This window comes from Stenella coeruleoalba (genome assembly GCF_951394435.1).
Source record: "Stenella coeruleoalba genome assembly, chromosome: 10".
NCBI lineage: Eukaryota > Metazoa > Chordata > Mammalia > Artiodactyla > Delphinidae > Stenella > Stenella coeruleoalba.
The window spans coordinates 44,378,279-44,403,563 of record NC_137156.1 but is presented as its reverse complement, the minus strand read 5'-3'; the positions used below and the strand labels follow the sequence as shown (position 1 = coordinate 44,403,563).

General features: G+C 37.5%; 1 protein-coding gene across 7 annotated transcripts in view; it reads left to right on the top strand.

Annotated features, from left to right (window-relative positions):
• Positions 1 to 25,285, top strand: part of COL21A1 (collagen type XXI alpha 1 chain) — a 186,406-nt gene that overhangs the window by 138,573 nt on the left and 22,548 nt on the right. The gene's annotated exons all lie outside the window — the stretch shown is intronic.

Here is a 25,285-nt window from a genome sequence, read left to right as displayed (position 1 = left end):
AGGATATATTTACTTTATATGTTCTATAATGTGGCAGCCAAGAAAATTAGTGGTGCTTAAGTTGGAAGGACGGACACTCTTAGGAAAAATGCTTTAAAGCTAATTAAACACAGCTTATAGTAGCCAGATGGTGATTCATTTCTGCATGCAGATTGGTAAATATGAACACTAACTCTTAGAATTCAAATTGAGGACAAAGGATGTATTTCATTGGGAAATGATTACATTACTTTAAAGCACAATTACATGTACATGCCTGTGCTTTGAAATTTAAAGGCTGCTATTGGTCAATCCTAAGAGTAATTTAGTCCTTAGGGTAATTTACATTCTAAGTGACAAATGATACCCAGTTGACTTCAATCCAGGTGATAAACTCAGTTCTAACACTTGCTGGATTTATTAGAATTTGTTTCAACTGTGTATCACTGTGTTTAAGGATTATAATCTTTTAGTCATTCATTCAATAAGCATTTACTGTCTGCTTTGTGCCAGACATTATATTAATTGAGGAGAAAATGAAGATGAATTTGTCAGGGTCCTGCCCTCAGGAGTCAGATGTGCCAATAGATGCAAATATCGTATAAATGTTATAGAGGGAGGTGCGGGAGGCTTGCAAAGTTGTAGGAGATGTATATGATGCTAAATGAGTTTTGGTACATCATTGAAAAGGATGCATTCTTCTTGTTTAATAACCATTTATTGAGATATGATTCACATACTACTGTATAAAATTTACCTATTTAAAAAGTATAAGGATACATTCTTAAACAAGATGTTCTCTTAGCCAAATTGTGGAGTATAAATAGGAGTTGTCTTCTTGTTTGCCCCCTAAGGCAGAAACCTGTAACATGTTCCAAAATACAGAAATGAAAGAAATCGTGATACTTTGGGAAAACTGAAATTACGTCAAATTGCTTAGGATAGATGGAGGGGGTGGGATAGCAATACTAGATGAGGTTGCAGGGGTAGGGAGAGGCCAAATCAAGAAAGGCCTTGTATGTCTGTGCTATTTGGACTTAAATCTGAGAGTAATTGGAGGCATTCAAAGGGTCTAAGTAGGGAAGCGAGGTGTTCAGATTTAGAAAGTTTTAGAGAGGTCACTTGACAGCAGAAAAGAGAATGGGTAAAGGGGGGCAGATGTGGAGGGCAGAGCCCAGCAGCAGGCCAGCTGAGCCCTGCCACCTCCACCTCCAGCTAAGGCAAGAATATTCAGAGTTGGGAAAGGGAGAGTGGGACTGATCTGAAATGAACTAAAAAAGCATCAGCAGAGCTCAGGGATCGATTGGATGTGGGTAACATGAAAAAAGATGACTCTCAAAGTCTTGCTGTGTGGATGGAGGCACAGGAAGACCAAGGAATAAACAAGAAATAGAGCAAGAGGAATTAATTTCGTCTGGGGAGGTGATCCTATGATATTTTCACGTGGGACAATAGCAAAGGCATTCAAATATGAGGCCTATACTTTGCATCCTTAGAGTAGACATGGAAACATGGGGACTAATATAGTTCCGATGAGAAATGGTCAGATTCAAGACAGTTTTAGAAGAATTTCTGTGAATACTAGGTGTAGTAGGTTGAAAAGTGTTCCCCCCACCAGGATATCAGATCCCAATGACTAAAACTGATAAATGTTATCATATTTGAACAAAGAATATTTGCAGGTGTGATTAAATTAAGGGTCTTGGGGAGATTATCCTGGCTTGTCTGAAGGGAGGCTGATCTAATCAGTTGAAAGTCCTTAAGAGCAGAACTGAGGTTTCTCAGAGGAGGCAGTGAAATTGGAGTGATGTGGCTGCAAGTCAAGGAATGCTGCCAGAAGGCAGAAAAGGCAAGGGATGGATTCTCCCCTAGAGCCTCTGGGGGAGTACAGATTTCCATCCTCCAGAGCTGTGAGAGAATAACATTCTGTTGCTTTAAGCTACCAAGTTTCTGGAAACTTTTTACAGCAGCCATGGTAGACGAGTACACTGGGCTTCTCATCTAGTCTAATCTTTAACAATCATTTATGTAATGAATCTATGTAAAAAGCCTCTGAGTCCTACTGATACATATCAAACTCTTTGTAGCACATGTGTTGATCAAAAATATTTGGACTTAAAGCAAGTAGATAAGCAGGTTTAAATGACAATTTGGTTAAATGTGAGACTCCTCAATCACTAATATTTTCTGATTCATCAGTTTGTTAAACTGTCATGTTTTGCAAAGCTTCTTTTGTCCACTTCATATTTTTCTACATCTTTGCATTATTCTATTTAGTAACTTTTAGCCCATATGTCTTCTCTGTACTATTATTCATCATATTGCAAAATTGGAACAACTTAAATGTCTGATACTTAATGTATTAGGTATGTAAACTGTCATGTAAAAATATAATACTCTATGAATATGTATGCATAAAGAAGGATCTACATGGCAAACGTGGTTTAATCATGTTTTGGTTACTTTGCTTATTTCCAGCCATGTTGCTTTTTGATGTCTGTTATGTTCCATTTTTTGCTTGTCTGTGTTTTATTTTCTCCTGTGAGCATGCTATTGCTTTTGTAATACATTACTTAAAAATTAAGGCATGGCTTTTGAGTGTTGGGCAGTGTTTCTTTGTTTTTCAAACATATTAAGCTTGTCAGACTGCATTTCCATTTTTGTGCCAAGGAATGGAGAACCATCAGATTGCTTCAAGGAATGCTCAGTTGTTGGAAATGTGTCTTCCTAACTTGCAAAATCATTCTGATTTTACCTTGTGCAGTTAGGTGGATGGGGAGACAGGGCAATACAGGAGCAGCAGCACACCAAATTTACTCATAGTTGTAAAACAATAACTGCACACATTCATTTTTGATCAAATCTGCTTATCAACCAAATTATCACATTGAACAGCTACTTGGCTTGGGCCAGTGGTTGTTGACCAAGTTACCTGAACTGTCATTTCCCCTGATGTTCATCATAGCTGTTCTATGCTGGTCCAAGCCCGATGACGTCCTGTGTTTAGTGTAGCATTTCTTCTCAGGCGTCTGATCCATCAGATCCCTAGTTTTCTTTTTTTATTTTCCTTTTTTTTTTTTTTTTTGGTGGTACGCGGGCCTCTCACTGTTGTGGCCTATCCCGTTGTGGAGCACAGGCTCCGGACGCGCAGGCTCAGCGGCCCTCGCTCACGGGCCCAGCCGCTCCGCGGCATGTGGGATCTTCCCGGACCGGGGCACGAACCCGCAGGCAGACTCTCAACCACTGCGCCACCAGGGAAGCCCAATCCCTAGTTTTCTGATCACCAGCCCGCCCACTGTGCACAGGGCATGATGACTCATGGTGAAGACTTGTAGGCAGGACTTGGGTTCTACTCTTGGAGCTGAGATCCCTGGAGCCCCATGAAGAGAGAAAGGATGCCACATTTCCTGGACCTATAGAGGTGAGCACATCTTTCTTAGTTAAGGATGCCTTAAGTCATTTTATTTTGGACACTTTTGCTGTATCATTTTTCCAGGGATGCAGATGTGGGGATCACTGTACTGTATTTGAGGACATTGGCTCATAGAGGCTTTTGTTTCCTTCTCCTCATGCCTTTCAAATTCTTTAGAAAGGCATGCCTTTCTAAACCATAGCTTACACTTGTCTTCATGGTGTGTGTCAACTACTGAGGCAGTTCAAGTCGTCATTTAGTTAAGAGACAAGTAGATCTTTTGTTTAATCACCTTTTCTATGGTGCAATTATGTGATATGCCATGTTATGCATAGAGGTCAAAGGCATAAAATCCTTGGGGGAAGTCAATGTTGACTTGCTGTGGTGGTTTCCCACGTGGAATAATCCACTTTGTTACACTAGCTTTGTGGAGGTGTCTTTATTTACCCACTTCACTGTATTTTTTTATTTCGATTGAGGAGAAAGGTAGGAGGAAGAAGCCCCACTAGTTGTGATGCTGTTCTTACTTGATTTGCAATTGTATGGCAAGCTTTTTAAAGTCGGTACATGTTTGTAAGATTTTTTTTCCCACTCCTCTTTCAGGAACCAGGAGGGGCACATCCTCCGTATGTGTTGAGTGAAAGAACCTTAACCTGATATCTGCCATTAGGAATTTCATATGGCACTTAGTGTGAAGGCAGCCCACATTTAACAACTAAGAAAATTTGGAAAATTCAATTGTATTTATTATTGTAATAATGCTAGTTCCAGGGTTATGTTTTAAAACCTGATTGAGAATAACTCTTAGAATGCATTTTGAATTAAACAGTGTAAATATCCAGTTTATTTACAGGAGTGACTACATTTGTAAGCAATATCTACAACTTTTTGGTCTCCCAAAGCATGGCATTTGGCATTGTCATGACTGCAAAAATATTATATGTTTTTCTTTAACCTTACTAAGTAACTGTTGGCCCATTATCTGTACAAATTAATCAAGTCCCACTAGGTTTACTTATGGATCTGTTTCTTTTCTACCATGAATGATTTTATTGATATAGTAAAAGCAGACCACCATCAAATGACTTTAAAAAGCAACATCATGGATTTTAAATTTAGAAGCTCAGTGCCTATGGTACTGATCATTGTTTTACTGTTGTTCTGAAGAAATCTTTTTAACTGTGATCATTGTAAAACCATTAATAAGCATTAAAGGAATACTTATATGAATCTTCTTTATTCATTTCTTTGTAATTTGAAAGAGGCTTTATTGAACCTTGAAATGACAAGAGGAATTAATTCAATCGAACGTATAAAATGATGCATGATTAATTCTCAGAACAGGTGACATATCCTCTGAGTCAATAGAATGTTATTGCTGCTTCCAGGGGCTCTGTGTTCCCGTTGGCATGGGGATTGATGATGCCCATCTCTGTTTTGAAGAGAGTGGGTGAGAGGAAAATTGGTACAAGATATTGAGTCTAGATTTCAAGCTTTTAGGACTTCGACTTTAAAATTATGTTCTGTAGTCATATGGGGGCCAGGGGTGGTTTTGCACACTTTCATTAAAAACCTTTGGTATAAGGTCCTTATACGATATTCTTGAACTAGTCCAAATACGTTCTCCATTTTCAAAACATGAAAATACATGATTAACAAAACAGTGTTGTTCAAGACAAGGCATATTTTATTTTAATACTCAGTTCATGATCCATATAGATGGCTATGTTAGCAGATGAAATTAGAGAGTTTTGCACTCAATCTACTTTCATGAGTGTGGAAATTATGTTTTTTTTATATGATTTGATTAATGTACCCTTTGGTAACTAGATTGTTTCATTCTAAAGATCTCTTTCTTGGTTTTTATGTTTAAAAAATATTTTCAAAATGCTTCAGTGTGTACCACACTGAACACTACACAAATGTTTGATGCCTTTGAAAGTTGACACCAGAAAATCACTGATGTTCTAGGTGTGTTTAAGTGATGTAAAAACACAGATGGGGAATTTCTGGGAAAGAGCACTTGAAAATTTTTGCTTATATCAAAATACATTTTTATTTCTGAGAATCAGGGAGGCATCTAATAATTAGGTAACTGATTGCCAATAGCTCTAGATACTTAGATATCTATAAAATGACTTTTGTAACTTTGAATACTGAACTGAAGTGTTCCATTTTTTGAAGTAGAAATAGTTAAGTCATAGGTGTGTTACTTGGTTTTAATTTTGTTTCTTTAAAAGATTACGGCTTTGAAATGCTTTTGGCAAAGATACACACTTTGGGGGTTGTAGGAAAAAAACAAACATGGTATGTTTTAACAAAAGATTATATTAATCACGAGTAGACTAGTATTTATGAATACATTCCAGAAGTTCTGTAGTACTCTAATGGTTCACAATGAATTTAATCCAATGGAAATTATCAACAGGAGATAGAATATAAATTTCTTTTAGTAAGTAATTAGAACATAGGCACTAGACTTTTTCAATGAAAATATTTCTTGCAAATGAAATATAAAGAGTAATTTGATGAACTAAAATTAAACCAGGGGAAAGGAGTTGAATGATGATTTATTTGTTCTAAGAACTACGAATAATTTCTTTGTTGTGATAGAATTTGCTTCCTTTCTGCTATCTACATAAAAAGAAGGCACTTACTTGGTGGATTTAGGTGAAAAGTGAAGAACTTCTGAACAATGTATCTCAAAAAGGGATTGAAACCGCCAGTAGAGAGCTTTAAAATTGTTGCAGATTCTTATTGAGACGTGTAGTCAGGTGCTAATATTTGCTGAACAATCACAGAATGTACAACATTGTACCAGGTAGTTTTGGATGGGACATTTATTCTCCAGTTAGAGAAGTAGAAAATTCACTCAAGAAACATACTGTACAGAGGTGTATATCAAAATCCTACAGTGGATTAAGACTCTTAAAAGCCATTAAAAACAAGTGAAGTTAAGGGCTTCCCTGGTGGCACAGTGGTTGGGAGTCCGCCTGCCGATGCAGGGGACACGGGTTCGTGCCCCGGTCCGGGAAGATCCCACATGCCGCGGAGCGGCTGGGCCCGTGAGCCATGGCCGCTGAGGCTGCGCATCCAGAGCCTGTACTCCGCAACGGAAGAGACCACAACAGTGAGAGGCCTGCGTACCGCAAAAAAAAAAAAAAAAAGATAAGTGAAGTTAATCATGAAAGGCAGACTATTAAGATTTTTGATGAAGGTTTAAAGACTGGTAGGAAAATGAACTGTAGTAGTTTTTAACCAGAGGCATATGTAAATTATAAGAAAATTCAATTGGTAGAAAATTATAAATCAAACAAGAAAACACCTTGATAACTATCCTAGCTTAACCCTCAACACAAATAATTTTCAAGGGAGCCTTAAAAAAAATAGAGAGCACTGTGATTCAGAGAACTTTAGCCAGAATCACCAGAGGTGGCTATTAAAATTCAGTTTCCTGGGCCCATCCCCATCCTAATGATTCAGAATCAGGGACTGAATCACAGGAAACTGCATTGGTTTTTTTTTTTAAACATCTTTATTCCAGTATAATTGCTGTACAATGGTGTGTTAGTTTCTGCTTTAAGACAAAGTGAATCAGTTATACATATACATATGTTCCCATATCTCTTCCCTCTTGCGTCTCCCTCCCTCCCACCCTCCATATCCCACCCCCCTAGGTGGTCACAAAGCACTGAGCTGATCTCCCTGTGCTATGCGGCTGCTTCCCACTTGCTATCTACTTTACGTTTGGTAGTGTATATATGTCCATGCCACTCTCTCACTTTGCCACAGCTTACCCTTCCCCCTCCCCATATCCTCAAGTCCATTCTCTAGTAGGTCTGTGTCTTCATTCCCATCTTGCCCCTAGGTTCTTCATGACTTTTTTTTTTCTTAGATTCAATATATATGTGTTAGCATACGGTATTTGTTTTTCTCTTTCTGACTTCACTCTTTATGACAGATTATAGGTCCATCCATCTCACTACAAATAACTCAATTTCGTTTCTTTTTATGGCTGAGTAATATTCTACTGTATATATGTGCCACATCTTCTTTATCCATTCATCTGTTGATGGACACTTAGGTGGCTTCCATGTCCTGGATATTGTAAATAGAGATGCAATGAACATTTTGGTACATGACTCTTTTTGAATTATGGTTTTCTCAGGGTATATGCCCAGTAGTGGGATTTCTGGGTCATATGGTAGCTCTATTTTTAGTTTTTTAAGGAACCTCCATACTGTTCTCCATCATGGCTATATCAATTTACATTCCCACCAACAGTGCAAGAGGGTTCCCTTTTCTCCACACCCTGTACAGCATTTATTGTTTGTAGACTTTGATGATGGCCATTCTGACCGGTGTGAGATGATATCTCATTGTAGTTTTGATTTGTATTTCTCTAATGATTAATGATGTTGAGCATTCTTTCATGTGTTTGTTGGAAGGCTGTATATCTTCTTTGGAGAAATGTCTATTTAGGTCTTCTGCCCATTTTTGGATTGGGTTGTTTGTTTTTTTGATACTGATCTGCATGAGCTGCTTGTAAATTTTGGAGATTAATCCTTTGTTAGTTGCTTCATTTGCAAATACTTTCTCCCATTCTGAGGGTTGTCTTTTCGTCTTGTTTATGGTTTCCTTTGCTGTGCAAAAGCTTTGAAGTTTCATTAGGTCCCATTTGTTTATTTTCTTTTTATTTCCATTTCTCTAGGAGGTGGGTCAAAAAGGATCTTGCTGTGATTTATGTCATAGAGTGTTCTGCCTATGTTTTCCTCTAAGAGTTTGATAGTTTCTGGCCTTACATTTAGGTCTTTAATCCATTTTGAGTTTATTTTTGTGTATGCTGTTAGGGAGTGTTCTAATTTCATTGTTTTACATGTAGCTGTATAGTTTTCCCACCACCACTTATTGAAGAGGTTATCTTTTCTCCACTGTATATTCTTGTCTCCTTTATCAAAGATAAGGTGACCATATGTGCATGGGTTTATCTCTGGGCTTTCTATCCTGTTCCATTGATCTATATTTCTGTTTTTGTGCTAGTACCATACTGTTTTGATTACTGTAGCTTTGTAGTATAGTCTGAAGTCAGGGAGCCAGATTCCTCCAGCTCCGTTTTTCTTTCTCAAGATTGCTTTGGCTTTTCAGGGTCTTTTGTGTTTCCATACAAATTGTGAAATTTTTTGTTTTAGTTCCGTGAAAAATGCCAGAGGTAGTTTGATAGGGATTGCATTGAATCTGTACATTGCTTTGGGTACTATACTCATTTTCACAATGTTGATTCTTCCAATCCAAGAACATGGTATATCTCTCCATCTATTTGTATCATCCTTAATTTCATTCATCAGTGTCTTATAATTTTCTGCATACAGGTCTTTTGTCTCCTTGGGTAGGTCTATTCCTAGATATTTTATTCTTTTTGTTGCAATAGTAAATGGGAGTGTTTCCTTCATTTCACTTTCAGATTTTTCATCATTTGTATATAGGAATGCTAAAGATTTCTGTGCATTAATTTTGTATCCTGCTACTTTACCAAATTCATTGATTAGCTCTAGTAGTTTTCTGGTAGCATCTTTAGGATTCTCTATGTATAGCATCATGTCATCTGCAAACAGTGACAGACTTACCTCTTCTTTTCCTATTTGGATTCCTTTTATTTCTTTTTCTTCTCTGTTTGCTGTGGATGAAACTTCCAAAACTATGTTGAATAATAGTGGTGAGAGTAGGCAACCTTGTCTTTTCCTGATCTTAGTGTAAATGGTTTCAGTTTTTCACCATTGAGGATGATGTTGGCTGTGGGTATATTGTATATGGCCTTTATTATGTTGAACAAAGTTCCCTCTATGCTTACTTTCTGGAGGGTTTTTATCATAAATGGGTGTTGAATTTTGTTGAATGCTTCCTCTGTATCTATTGAGATGATCATATGGATTTTCTCCTTCAGTTTGTTAATATGGGGTATCAGATTGATTGATTTACGTATATTGAATAATCCTTGCATTCCTGGGATAAACCCCACTTGATCACAGTGTATGATCCTTTTAATATGCTGTTAGATTCTGTTTGCTAGTATTTTGTTGAGGATTTTTGCATGTATGTTCATCAGCGATATTGGCCTGTAGTTCTCTTTCTTTGTGACATCTTTGGTTTTAGTATCAGGGTGATGGTGGCCTCATCGAATGAGTTTGGGAGTGTTCCTTCCTCTGCTATATTTTGGAAGAGTTTGAGAAGGATAGGTGTTAGCTCTTCTCTAAATGTTTGATAGAATTCACCTGTGAAACCATCTTGTCCTGGGCTTTTGTTTGTTGGAAGATTTTTAATCACAGTTTCAATTTCAGTGCTTCTGATTGGACTGTTCATATTTTCTATTTCTTCCTGATTCAGTCTCGGCAGGTTGTGCATTTCTAAGAATTTGTCCATTTCTTCCAGGTTGTCCATTTTATTGGCATACAGTTGCTTGTAGTAATCTCTCATGATCATTTGTATTTCTGCAGTGTCAGTTGTTACTTCTCCTTTTTCATTTCTAATTCTATTGATTTGAGTCTTCTCCCTTTTTCTCTTGATGAGTCTGGCTAATGGTTTATCAATTTTGTTTATCTTCTCAAAGAACCAGCTTTTAGTTTTATTCATTTTCACTATTGTTTCCTTCATTTCTTTTTCATTTATTTCTGATCTGATCTTTATGATTTCTTTCCTTCTGCTGACTTTGGGGTTTTTTTTTTGTTCTTCTTTCTCTAATTGCTTTAGGTGTAAGGTTAGGTTGTTTATTTGAGATGTTTCTTGTTTCTTAAGGTAGGATTGTATTACTATAAACCTCTTAGAACTGCTTTTGGTGCATCCCATAGGTTTGGGGTTGTCCTGTTTTCATTGTCATTTGTTTGTAGGTTTTTTTTTTTTTTAAAGAAGATGTTGGGGGTAGGAGTTTGTTAATTAATTAATTTATTTTTGCTGTGTTGGGTCTTCGTTTCTATGCGAGGACTTTCTCAAGTTGTTGCAAGCGGGGGCCACTCTTCATCCCGGTGTGTGGGCCTATCACTATTGCGGCTTCTCTTGTTGCGGAGCACAGGCTCCAGACGTGCAGGCTCAGTAGTTGTGGCTCACGGTCCCAGCCGCTCCGCAGCATGTGGGATCTTCCCGTACTGGGGCACGAACCCATGTCCCCTGCATCGGCAGGCGGACTCTCAACCACTGCACCACCATGGAAGCCCCGGAAAAGATACTTGATATGATTTCAGTTTTCTTAAATTTACCAAGGCTTGATTTGTGGCCCAAGATATGATCTATCCTGGAGAATGTTCCATGAGCACTTGAGAAGAATGTTTATTCTGTTGTTTTTAGATGGAATGTCCTATAAATATCAATTAAGTCCATCTTGTTTAATATATCATTTAAAGGTTGTGTTTCCTTATTTATTTTCATTTTGGATGATCTGTCCATTGGTGAATGTGGGGTGTTAAAGTCCCCTACTATGATCGTGTTACTGTTGACTTCCCCTTTTATGGCTGTTAGTATTTGCCTTATATATTGAGGTGCTCCTATGTTGGGTGCATAAATATTTACAATTGTTATATCTTCTTCTTGTATTGATCCCTTGATCATTTTGTAGTGTCCTTCTTTGTCTCTTGTAATAGTCTTTTAAAGTCTATTTTGTCTGATATAAGAATTGCTACTCCAGCTTTCTTTTGATTTCCATTAGCATGGAATATCTTTTTCCATCCCCTCACTTTCAGTCTGTATGTGTCCCTAGGTCTGAAGTGGGTCTTTTGTAGACAGCATATATATGGTTCTTGTTTTTGTATCCATTCAGCCAGTCAATGTCTTTTGGTTGGAGCATTTAATCCATTTACATTTAAGGTAATTAGTGATATGTATGTTCCTATTACCATTTTCTCAATTGTTTTGGGTTTGTTATTGTAGGTCTTTTCCTTCTCTTGTGTTTCCTGCCTAGAGAAGTTCTTTTAGCATTTGTTGTAAAGCTGGTTTGGTGGTGCTGAATTCTCTTAGCTTTTGCTTGTCTATAAAGATTTTTATTTCTCCATGTAATCTGAATGAGATCCTTGCTGGGTAGAGTAATCTTGGTTGTAGGTTTTTCTCCTTTGTCACTTTAAATATGTCCTGCCACTCCCTTCTGGCTTGCAGAGTTTCTGCTGGAATATCAGCTCTTAACCTTATGGGGATTTCCTTGTGTGTTATTTGTTGTTTTTCCCTTGCTGCTTTTAATATATTTTCTTTCTATTTAAGTTTTGATAGGTTGATTAGTATGTGTCTTGGCATGTTTCTCCTTGGATTTATTCTCTATGGGACTCTCAGTGCTTCCTGGATTTGATTAACTATTTCCTTCCCATATTAGGGAAATTTTCAACTATAATCTCTTCAAATATTTTCTCAGTCCCTTTCTTTTTCTCTTCTTCTTCTGGGACCCATATAATTAGAATGTTGGTGCATTTAATGTTGTCCCAGAGGTCTCTGAGACTGTCCTCAATTCTTTTCATTTTTTTTTCTGCTGTGCAGTAGTTATTTCCACTATATTATCTTCCACGTCACTTATTCATTCTTCTGCCTCAGTTATTCTGCTATTGATCCCTTCTAGAGAATTTTAAATTTCATTTACTGTGTTATTCCTCACCGTTTGTTTTCTCTTTAGTTCTTCTATGTCCTTGTTAAATGTTTCTTGTATTTTCTCTATTCTATTTCCAAGATTTTGTATTATCTTTACTATCATTATTCTGAATTCTTTTTCAGGTAGACTGCCTATTTCCTCTTCATTTGTTAGGTCTGGTGGGTTTTGGCCTTGCTCCTTCATCTGCTGTGTGTTTCTCTGTCTTCTCATTTTGCTTAACTTTCTGTGTTTGGGGTTTCCTTTTCTCAGGCTGCTGGCTCATAGTTCCCGTTGTTTTTGGTGTCTGTCCCCAGTGGCTAAGGTTGGTTCAGTGGGTTGTGTAAGCTTCCTGGTGGAGGGGGCTAGTGCCTGTGTTCTGGTGGTTGAGACTGGATCTTGTCTTTCTGGTGGACAGGTCCATGTCTGGTGGTGTGTTTTGGGGTGTCTCTGGCTTTGTTATGATTTTAGGCAGCCTCTCTGCTAATGGATGGGGTTGTTTTCCTATCTTGCTAGTTGTTTGGCATAGGATGTCTAGCACTGTAGCTTGCTGGTCCTTGAGTGAAGCTGGGTCTTGGTGTTGAGATGGAGATCTCTGGGAGATTTTCGCCGTTTGATATTATGTGGAGCTGGGAGGTCTCTTGTGGACCAGTGTACGAACTTGGCTCTCCCACCTCAGAGGCATAGCCCTGATGCCTGGCTGGAGCACCAAGAGCCTTTCATCCACACGGCTCAAAATAAAAGGGAGAAAAAAAAGAAAGAAAGAAGATAAAATAAAATAAAAAAAGTAAAATAACATAAAATAAAGTTATTAAAATAAAAATAATTATTAAAAATTTTTTTTAAGTAATTAAAAAAACAAACACAGAGAGAACCCTAGGACAAATGGTAAAAGCAAAGCTATAAAGACAAAATCACACACAGAAGCATACACATTCACACTCAGAAAAAGAGAAAAGTGGGGAAAAAAAAAAATATATATATATATATCTTTGCTCCCAAAGTCCACCTCCTCAATTTGGGATGATTCGTTGTCTATTCAGGTATTCCACAGATGCAGGGTACATCAAGTTGATTGTGGAGATTTAATCCGCTGCTCCTGAGGCTGCTAGGAGAGATTTCCCTCTCTCTCCTTTGCTCGCACAGCTCCTGGGGTTCAGCTTTGGATTTGGACCGGCCTCTGCGTGTAGGTCGCCTGAGGGCTTCTGTTCTTCTCTCAGACAGAACTGGGTTAAAGGAGCAGCTGATTCGGTGGCTCCGCCTCACTCAGGCCGGGGGGATGGAGGGGTACAGATGCGGGGAAAGCCTGCATCGGTAGAGGCCAGCGTGACGTTGCCCCCGCCTGAGGCACACCACACGTTCTCCCGGGGAAGTTGGCCCTGGATCACGGGACCCTGGCAGTGGCAGGCTGCACAGACTCCCGGGAGGGGAGGTGTGGATAGTGAACTGTGCTTGCACATAGGCTTCTTGGTGGCTGCAGCAGCAGCCTTAGCGTCCCATGCCCATCTCTGGGATCCACGCTGATAGCCGCGGCTCGCACCCGTTTCTGGAGCTCCTTTAAGCGGCACTCTGAATCCCCTCTCCTCACCCACCAGGTAACAAAGAGGCAAGAAAAAGTCTCTTGCCTCTTCGGCAGGTCCAGACTTTTTCCTGGACTCCCTCCCGGCTAGCCGTGGTGCACTAACCCCTTCAGGCTGTGTTCACGCTTGCTTCCAGTCCTCTCCCAGCGCTCCGACCGAAGCCCGAGCCTCAGCTCCCAGCCCCGCCTGCCCCGGCGGGTAAGCAGACAAGACTCTCGGCCTGGTGAGTGCCGGTCGACACCGATCCTCTGTGCAGGAATCCCCCCGCTTTGCCCTCTGCACCCCTGTTGCTGTGCTCTCCTTCGCGGCTCTGAAGTTTCCCCCCTCCGCCACCCGCAGTCTCCTCCAACGAAGGGGCTTCCCAGTGTATGGAAACCTTTACTCCTTCACGGCTCCCTCCCACTGGTGCAGGTCCCGTCCCTATCCTTTAGTCTCTTTATTTTTTCTTTTGCCCTACCCGGTACGTGGGGAGTTTCTTGCCTTTTGGGAGGTCTGAGGTCTTCTGCTAGCATTCAGTGGGTGTTCTATAGGAGCAGTTCCATGTGTAGATGTAGTTCTGATGTATTTGTGGAGAGTAAGGTGATCTCTGCGTCTTACTCTTCCGCCATCTTGAAACTCCTGCTCGGCAACTGCATTGTTAATGGCTTCCCTATGTGGGTCTGATGTAAAGTTTAATAACTAGTGAAATTTAGGCTATGTTACAGAATGATCAAAAAAGAGGAATATGAAGGTAGTAGAAAGACAAAAGTCACCTACTCGAGTAGGTTAATTAATGTCACTAAATTTAATTTTAGTGACATTGGTAGAGGAAAATGGAATCATGATATCTTATTATCCTTTTAGGCCATATGTGCTTTAATATCTTTCTGTGGCTAAATAAACTTCAATATTGCCATAAATGAGACTAAGAAATTATATTTCCAAATAGATTCAGTTCTCTTGGTATGTTTAAAGTACCTTATTCATTTTTGACAAACTCACAATTCTGTGTTGTACAACAAAGATGCATCTATATGCAATTGAACAAGACTAAATTTGTTTATATGAGGATAGATAAAGATAGGAATTTGGTCATTTAAATTTGTTTTATTATATCTTCAATTTTACATGAGTTTTTAGGCTATCAATTTTCCTGGAAATTTACTTTAAATATTATGTAGTATTTAAAGATATAACAATCTTTAGATCTGATGTATTAACATTTTTATTTGGGTAAAGTTAACCACTCTTACTGTAGGGAAATAGGTACATTCTCCCTGGTAAGGCTAATCTTGTCAAATGCCAAATTCCTAGCCTTTTTTTTTTTTTTTTTATGAAAGAAGTTGCTTCTTAAACACAGTGTTGTCCTTTCCTAAGAAATATTGATGCCTTTGTCTAACAGTGTATCCTTAGCAATGTGTGAAAAATTGTCCGTGGAAATAACCTCCCGAGGCATGAAAACTAAGCAAATGTGTTATTAGTCTCTGAGGTCACAAGTGTGAGTCATGTTAAGACGCTTCCAGCATTGATCTTCCAGCTTGCAGTATACTTCTTGCTCGTTGTTTTAGATTTTTTGTTATTTTTCTTTTAAGCAAATGATAGCTACAACCATGAAAAGACTTGAAAGACTGATGTTTAACGATAGTTTCTTGGATGACTTAAGTGTGAGGAAAAAAAATCTGAGAATTTTTTGAAAGATAAAAATTTTACAGGTTAACTATTATTTATTGTACATTTTAATTATATTTTATTCTATAGTTATATTTATTCTTTTTATTTATTATTTATATTATTTATTATACATTCTTATTTATTTAACTGCTCTTAAATGGGCAAAAAATAAAGAAGTTGTGTGGTAAGTTTGAAAATCTGCCTTCACTTACCCAAATCCTATTCCCATCACCAAAGATAATAATGAATGTTACTCATTCAAAGAGGTTCTTTCTAAACTTTTTCTTTGCATATGCAATGAAAGAAGATTAGAAGTAAAGTTGAAAATATTTTTAAAAAATACATAAATAAAGCACACATTTTTTAAATAAAAATTGTGTCCACTGAAACTTTAACTTCACAATATTATGGGCATGCTACCCTATCTGGTTATAAAAGAAAATATAAAATCAATCTCATGTCATTTTGTTTAAGCATGGATGCATTTCATTCAACTTCTATTGATGTCACGTATGTTTTCCTTGCCTGAGGCCACAGTCAGCCCCCAAATTTTTCTTCTTTTAGGATTAGGGTTAGGGTTTTATTGCATAAAAAAGGTTATGCAATATTTTGGGGAAGGAAGTATTCCTGTAAGTCGAATTTATGACTTCAAAATATAGCCTATGCTTTATTCCTGATTTTAAGCAGGAATATCTAGTGTTTCATCAAGTATGATGTTTACAATTGGTTTCTGATTGATTCAGATTCAGGTTTACAAAGTTCTGTTATATTAGTAAGAGTTTTCACTAAATAATGCATGATAAATTTTACAAAATGCATTTTTAGTATCTTTTGAGAAGATTGTGTATTGTTCTTCCTCTAAATTATTAATATAGTAACTTGCATGAACATAACATTGATTGGATATACTTCTTGATGTTCAACACTCATTGCATCCTGAAACAAGCCCTATTTAATCATGCTTTACTTTTGTTCACGTGCTGCTATATTTGATTTACTAACATTACAGTAACTCCATTTGCACTTGTATTAACAAATTAGTTTAGCTTGTAGATTTCTTTTTTAGATATTATTCTTGACTGGTTTTGTTATTAGGGTTATGATGGTCTCATAATTTGGATTTCGATGAGCTCCATCTTTTTTAATGCCCTGGATAAGTTTAAATAACATGGAAACTATCTGGTCCTAGGATATCAGATAATATTTCTGTGGTAGGGAAAATAATGACTCCCCCTCCCCCCAAAAAATATCCATATCATAATCCCTGGAACCCTGGAGCATGTGAATATGTTACCCTATATGGTAAATGAACATTGCAGATATAATTAAGGTTAATGACCTTGAGAGGAGGATATTATCTTGGATTATCTATGGGCCCAAACTATTCATGACTAATTAAACGTGGAAGAAGCTGAATGAGGAATGGGTCAAAAACATTCAACTTGAGAAGGACCTGACCGGCCATTGCTGGTGTTGAAGATGGAGGAAGGGGCCATGAACCAAAGAATGTGGATGCCTCCAGAAGCTGGGAATGGCGCTCTGCTTGCAGCCTTCAAGAAAACGGAGACTTTGGTCCCTTCAACTGCAAGGAATTAAATTCTGCCAGTAACCTGAATGGACAGGAAATAGATTCTTCCCTAGAGACTTCAGAAAGCTGTGCAGCCTTGCCAACTCCTTGAATTTAGCTCCATGTTGGACTTGTGACCTACAGAACTGTAAGAAAATAAATGTGTGTTGTTGTACTTTTCATGGGTTAATAGAAAAGTAATATGAGTTCCTTAAATTTTTTTCCTTAAGTGAATCTATCATCTCATTATTTTTCAATAGGAAAAATGGAGATATGTATTACATAAACATAAAAAGATTCACAATGGGCTGAGTTACACAATGAAAAATACAGTGATTTAGATGTAACAGTATAGATAGACATAATATTTCAAAAATATGAGGTTATAGAAGTTAGCAAATTAGGTACAATTTTCAAATAATTGGTTATTTACTTTTTACCATATAAATTAACTAAGGTTAAAAATTCACCTGTTTGTTTTCTTCATCAAATTAGCTTCACCTTTGATTTGGTGTTTTAAAATATTTTTGTTTGGTGACTTCTATCATATGTGAAATTGCAAAAAACTTAAAACAATTTGCAGATTTCTCTGAAAAATGGCGTACAACTTCTACTTAGTTACTGAGTCAGCTAGAAAGGTCTTTGAAACATCCATTTTCAGTTTTCTCCTTAAGGAGAAATTCACCATGATTTGTTTTGAGTTATACAGTAACATTCCATGGACCCAAAAGTATACTCTGCACTTTTCAGGTTTTCGGAGGGTCAAAGTTAACTTTAGAACAACTCTGGTATGATTTTGGAGTTTTTTTTCAAGTGGAATTGTTTTTCAGTTTTACATACATCTACATGCATATGTTCCTTTAACTCACTAAAGTACTTTACGTGCTTGATCTCAGTTGACCGATGTAAAGGGGTAAATTACTTTCCCAGATTTGGGGGTTCAGGGCAGTTATGTGACTTTCCCACTATATGGCAGTGCAGATTCTGTCCCTGGCACTCTCAGTCCTCTTCCCCACATCCTCTGGGTTTTCAGGTATGTTATTTTAATTTGCTAAACATTTTTCTTTTTTTTCTTGTCTTGAAAAATGATATTTTTACAACAGCAAAATTGGTTAGAATATCTTCTTGGCTTTAATAAAAAATAGGAGATTGGGATTAACATATACACGCTACTATATATAAAATAGATAACTAACAAGGACCTACTGTATAGCACAGGGAACTCTACTCAATATACTGTAATAACCTGTATGGGAAAAGAATCTGAAAAAGAATATATATATATATATATATATATGTATATATATATATACACACACATATATACACACACACACATATATATATATACACACACACACACACACACACGTGTATCTTCACTTTGCTGTACACCTGAAATTAACACAACATTGTAAATCAACTACATTCCAATAAAAATTTAAAAAGAAAAAAAAATGTAGAGATGACTTTAAGTGCAAAAGAGAAATGCAAGTAACATGAAGCAACTTTGCATGACTACCAGGTAGTCTTCCTTCCTATGATAGCCCTGGTCTCATTCTGTAACTTACTATGTCAAACTGGTGGTACTTCTGTTGTCTATAAACACAAGTAGGTCAAAAATATTTACCAAGGCATTTTCTATTAAAGTTATTTATCTTCGGGTAATTTGGGCCCAGTCCCATCTGAGTCCTTGTCTGTAGGCTGGGGAGAATAAATTCACCCATTATTACTTAGGTTATTTTTTTCCCCTTAAAGATGAAAGGGAGTAGTAAAACTGTATTAAAGTATTAAAGGGATAGTAAAACTGGTAATTTCCTTATTAAGGATTTATTGCAAGTACTTGTATATTGGTTTCTTTTTGGTCTGGCAGCTATGATTTTGAATTACTTCTCTTTAGAGTTATCTTACCACAAAATAATCTTTTGTACATCATTCATGATGATCTGTCAGTTAGTGTGGAATTTAAAAAAATTGGAAAACATTGTGGACTTACATGTTTGAAGCTTTTAGCCATATTTCTTCCTGAAAAAATAGTAATGAAATATACTTACGATGCTTAAAAAGCAAAAGTTATTATAGTATTTTTTCCCTTTTAAAAAATGAAGTATAGTTGACATGGAATATTACATTAGTTTCAGGTGTACAATATCAATATACTATATTACTATTAGACATTTATGTACATTATGAGTTGATAACCACAATAAGTCTAATAACCATTCATCACCATACCAAGTTATTACAACATTATTGACTACATTCCCTGTGCTGTACAATATATCCCCACATCCCTGTGGTTTATTTATTTTATAACTCAAAGTTTGGGACCCTTAATCCCCTTCACCTACTTTGCTCAGCACCCCACCTCTCCCCTCTGCTGACCACCACTTTGTTTTTTGTATCTATGAGAATTTTTATGTTTTGTTTAGTTTGTTCATTTGTTTCGTTTTAAGATTCCTTGTATAAGTGAAATCATATGATATTTGTCTTTCTCTGTCTGACTTATTTCACTTTAGCATAATACTCTCCAGGTCCATCCATGTTGTTGCAAATGGCAAGATTCCATTCTTTGCTTGTAGCTGAGTAATATTCCATTGTGTACACATACCACAACTTCTTTATCCATTCATCTATTTATGGGCACTTAGGTTGCTTCCACATCTTGGCTGTTGTAAATAATGCTGCTGTGAACAAAGGGATGCATATATCTTTCCAAATTAGTGTTTTTGTTTTCTTTGGATAAATACCCAGAAATGGAAGTGCTGGATCATATGGTAATCTATTTTTAATTTTTTGAGGAACCTCAATACTCTTCTCCATGGTGAGTGCACCAATTTACATTCCTACCAACAGTGCACAAGGGTTCCCTTTTCTCCACATCCTTACCAACAGTTATTTTTTGTCTTTTTTGTAATAGCCATTCTGACAGGTGTGAAGTGATATCTCATTATGATTTTGATTTGCATTTCCCTGATGTTTAGCGATGTTGAGCATCTTTTTATGTGTCTGTTGGTCTTTCTTGGAAAAATGTCTATTCAGGTCCTCTTCCAATTTTTTAAATGCATTATTTACTTCTTTTGGTGTTGAGTTGTATGAGTCCTTTGCATATTTTGGATATTAACCCCTTATCACGTATATAATTTGCAAATATCTTCTCCCATTCAGTAGGTGACATTGTCAATTTGTTGATGGTTTCCTTCAGTGCAAAAGCTTTTTAGTTTGATATAGTCTCATTTGTTTATTTTTGCTTTTGTTGCCCTTACTTGAGGAGACAGGTCCAAACAAATATTGCCAGGACCAGTGTCAAAGAGCTTACTGCCTTTGTTTCCTTCTAGGAGTTTTATGGTTTCAGGCCTTACATTTAAGTCTGTAATCCATTTCCAATTCATGGTGTAAGAAAGTGGTCCACTTTGATTATTTTTCATGTAGCTGTACAGTTTCCCAATATCAGTTATTGAAGAGGCTTTCTTTTCCCCACTATATTCTTGACTCCTTAGTTGTAAATTAATTGACCATGTAAGTGTGGGTTTCTTTCTGGGCTCTTTTGTGCCAGTACCACACTGTTATGATTACCATAGCTTTCCAGTACAGTTTGAAATCAGGGAGCATGATACCTCCAGCTTTGTTCTTCTTTCTTAAGACTGCTTCAGCTATTCGGGGTCTTTTGTGATTCCATGTAAATTTTGTTTGTCATATATGGCCTTTCTTATGTTAAGATATGTTCCCTCTATAACCACTTTTTAGAGATAGGAACATTTGTTCATTTACATTTTTGTGTGTGTGTGTGGTACGCGGGCCTCTCACTGTTGTGGCCTCTCTGGTTGCGGAGCACAGGCTCTGGAGGCGCAGGCTCAGAGGCCATGGCTCACGGGCCCAGCCGCTGCATGGCATGTGGGATCTTCCCGAACCGGGGCACGAACCTATGTCCCCTGCATCAGCAGGCGGACTGTCAAACACTGCGCCACCAGGGAAGCCCCTTTGTTCATTTACATTTAAAGTAATTATTGATAGGTATACTTATTGCCATTTGGTTAATTGTTTTCTGGTTGTTTTTATAGTTCTTCTCTGTTTCTTCCTCTCTTGTCTCTTCCCTTTGGATTTGATGGCTTTCTTTAGTGTTATGTTTGCATTTCTTTTTATTTTCTGTGTATCTCTTACAGGTTTTTGGTTTGTATTTACCATGAAGTTCATATATAACAACGTATGTATATAGCAGTCTATTTTAAGTTGATGGTTGCTCAAGTTGGAGCACATTCAAAAAGCACTACATTTTTACTCCCCCAACCATGTTTTATGTTTTTGATGTCATATTTTACATCTTTTTATTTTGTGTATCACTTAACTATTTTAGATATTATGATTTCACTGCTTTTGTCTTTAAAATTCATACTAGCTTTATAGTCGGTTGATCTACTACCTTTACTATGTTTGCCTTTAACAGTGAGATTGTTTTTCTTTCATAATTTTCCTGTTTCTAGTGATGACCTTTTTTTTTCTATTTAAAGAAGTCCCTTTAGCATTTCTTGTAAGGTTGATTTAGTGGTGATGAACTCTGTTAGCTTTCATTTATCTGGCAACTCTTTATCTCGCCTTCATTTCTGAATGATAACCTGGCAGGGTAGAGTATTCTTGGTAGTAAGATTTTTTCCTTTCAGTACTTTGAATATATTGTGCCAGTCCTTTCTGACCTGTAAAGTTTCTGTTGTAAAAGCTGATAGTATTATGGAGATCCCCTTGTGTGTAACTATTTGCTTTTCTCTTGCTGCTTTTAAGATGCTCTGTTTAATTTTTGATATCTTAATTATAATGTGTCTTTGGATTCATCTTATTTGTGACTCTCTGTGCTTCCTGGACTTGGTGTCTTTCCTTTGACAGATTAGGGAAATTTTCAGCCATTATTTTTTTGAATATATTCTCTATCCATTTCTCTCTCTCTTCTCCTTCTGGAACCCCTATAATGCAAATGCTAGTATGCTTGATGTTGTCCCAGAGATCCCTTAAACTATCCTCATTTGTGTGTGTGTGTGTGTGTGTGTGTGTGTGTGTGTGTGTGTGTGTGTGTTTTGCTGTTCCTATTGGGTGATTTCCACTGCCTAGTCTTCCAGATCACTGATTCTTCTGCATCCTCTAATATGCTGTTGATTCCCTCTAGTATATTTTTCACTTCAGTTATTGTATTATTCTGTTCTGATTGGTTCTTTTTTATTTTTTCTGTCTCTTTATTGAAGGTGAAACTGAGTTCAACCATTCTTCTCCAGAGTTCAATGAGCAGCTTTAAGACTGTTACTTTGAACACTTTATCTGGTAAATTGCTTATCTCCATTTCGTTTAGTTCTTTTTCTGAGGTTATGTCTTCTTCTTTCACATGGAAGGTATTCCTTCATCTCTTCATTTTGCCTAAATCTCGATGTCTGTTTCTATGTATTAGGTATCACAGCTACATCTCCTGATCTTGAAAGAGTGGTCTTATGTACAAGATGTCCCATGGGACCCAGCAGTGCAGTCCCCTCTGTTCACCAGAGCCAGGTGCTCCTGGAGTATCCCCTGTGTGGGTCACATGTGCCCTCTTGTTGTGATTGGGCTGTGATTGCTGCAGGCACCCTGGTGTGCATGGCTGGCCCCCTGGAGTAGGAGCTGCTTTGGAGGAGAGCTGGGGCAGTCTGCTGGGTATGATGGGGTGGGAGCTGCTTTAAAGGAGCTAGCCTGGGCAGGTCCTCTGGGGAATGCTGGGCTGGGACGCATGGTGTTAGCTAGGTTGATGGCGAATGACAGAAGTGGTGCCCACTCGCCCCCCCAGGCCAGCTAGGTAGAAGGAGAGTAAAAAAGAATGATGCCTGTCAGTGCTTCTGTCCCCAGAGGAAGTTCGACCAGATCCCTGTCCTTCCAGCACCTGCCATAAAATTAGTCAGTGAATCTCCTTCTCCTATGACCCAGATACTTTTTAAGCTGCTGTGTCTGTGCTGGGATTTGGAGTGAGTGTAACCCCACTGGTTTTCCAAGCCAGACATTATGGGGTTCATCTTCCCAGCGCAGGGCCTCAGGATGGGAAGCCTGACATGGGACTCACACCCCTCACTCGCCAGGGGCACCTCTCCAGCTGTGATACCCCTCCTGCTTGTGGGTCTTCACAATGCAGATGTGGGTTCTAACTAGACTGCTTCTCTGCCTCTCGATGTGTGGACTTTTCTTTTTGTTCTTAGTTGTAGAAGGTCTGTCCAGCTAGTCTTCAGGTTGTTCTCAGAGATGGTTGTTCCATATGTAGTTGTGGTTTTGTTGTGTCCATGAGAGGAGGTGAGCTCAGGATCTTTCTAATTTTGCATCTTGATCCTGGAACCCCACAGTAGTATTTTTCTATAATCAAAGTCAGCCAAACATGAAGAGGCAAGGATAATGAATGAGGGGCAATGAAAACCTGTTGGTGCCTCCCAGTGGGAAGCCTTAGATTGCCAAAGTCATCTTGAATACAGTGTGAACTTTGGGGAATGAGGTAGACAAAGGCAAGGTGGAAAGACATGTTAAAAAAAAAAAAAGATATCCTCAAAATGGAGGAGGACAAATTTTGAGACATGGAAAAGAATTGACTTCATCTACTTTGTAACTTTCAAAGGTCAGGGAGGAGCTGTGAAAGGTCATGAAAATTTGTTCATTTTAGTCCCAGCACTGAACTAAGTGCTTGTGAGAGCTAATTCATATAATGTAACAACCCTGGAGCTAAGTTCTATTATTTTTTCCCCACGTATAAGATGGGGACACTGAGATTCCAATTTAAATAACTGGCCTGGAGTCAATCAGCACGAGATAATTGGCTAGCTGACTCCAGCATCTAAACTTTTAACTGCCTCTTCTATGCTCTTTATTAATAATGAGTGTAATCTTTGTAGCTAATAAGAACGATACTTTCAACATATGTGTTTTGTATTCATTGCATCTTTAATAATGAACAAATCACTTCTTGATATAATAGAAGAAAACATAATATGCTTCTAATATTTTGACAACTGTATGATATTAAATATCTCTACAAGTGTGTAGAAAGGTTGAAATTTTTGATTTAAAAATACCATTAGTTGATTAGATTTGTTTTAAGCACATTGAAATTATTGCATTACTTAACAGCAGATTTGATCCACGATGCTCTAATTTCAGGAGTAAAGTATTCCATTGCATGTGGAAAAGTATAGAGTGATATCCTGTCTTTTCTAAGTAATGCATCATAGACACATTTCCTTCATTATAAAGTGGTCTCTAGGAAATAGGGGCCAAACCCTTTATTCTAAATTATGCATGTCTGTTTTTAATGACTTTTTTGTTATACAACAATGGTTTAATGGTTACAGAGAAGCTTCTAGAACAGTTTTTCATGCCGCATTCTTTCACCACAACATTACACAGGATTTTCCATTTGACTTTCTGCTCTTCCTGAAATCCAAACTGAAATCACAGAAATGGAGGAAATATGCCCCTTTATTCTCACCAGATGAAATTCTTGCTTCTGTCTTTACTTACACATGTTCACAGTTGCCTGAACTCAAAACCACACAGGCCGAAAATGAAATATAAAATAGTTTGCTTGGAAAAACATTTACCCTATGAAGTAACTGTTGCTAAATACTTTTGGATCAACAAACTGGTAACTTTCAAATGGTTTTGAATAATATTTCTACTAATGTAAAATTGGCAAAGTTTAGTCAATTTCAATGAATGTATTGGGAACCCAGGAAAATATTTTCTAGGAGAATTTTATTAACTAATATAGCTCTGAGTGATTTCAGTTCTTCTGGTGAACCTCTCTCTCAACAGTTTTTTATTCTATGCATGCTCATGGCATTATATTAGTTTTGCCAAGAATTGCTTTTATAATCAGTTTTACATTTTGTTTTTTAATATTATATAGTTTTATATATTTTTTGCTTGGTATTTATAAAATATTTAGTAGTTCTTGGTATAGTTGGACCTAGAAGACATTATGACTTTTTTTCATATCTATGACATCTATTCATGTTTTATTAACTTATGAACATAGGCAGTAGGAAAAGGAATCTATTTTTCTCCTAATCTGAGATCCCCCCAAATACTCTCAATATCGGATATGTTGAAATAATGTAAGATTTGTGGCTATGTCCTAATGAAGACCATACTCAGAATTAGAATTATTCAGATAAAAGGTGTTAAATCAAATTCAGGAAGTGACCTGGGTTGGGGGGTGCTCTCAAGATCTGGGAAGTGAGGCCAGGGCACTGCTTGGGCATAATTTTATTTTTCCCCAGAGTGAGAATATAGCCTTGCTGACAGTGGGATTGGCTGCAAAAACAGGAGTAACTAATTCCTACTAATATAGATCGTGTAAGAGCATAGAGACTTGAATAGGGTTGAAACCTTAAGTAACAAAGAGTTCTGTGCAGCATGAAATTCAGCTTCTCAGGTCTGAGAAGTATCGGGGCAATTGCAGGATCACTTTAGAGATTCTTGGAGCCAAGCAACATGGCATTGACACAGCTGCA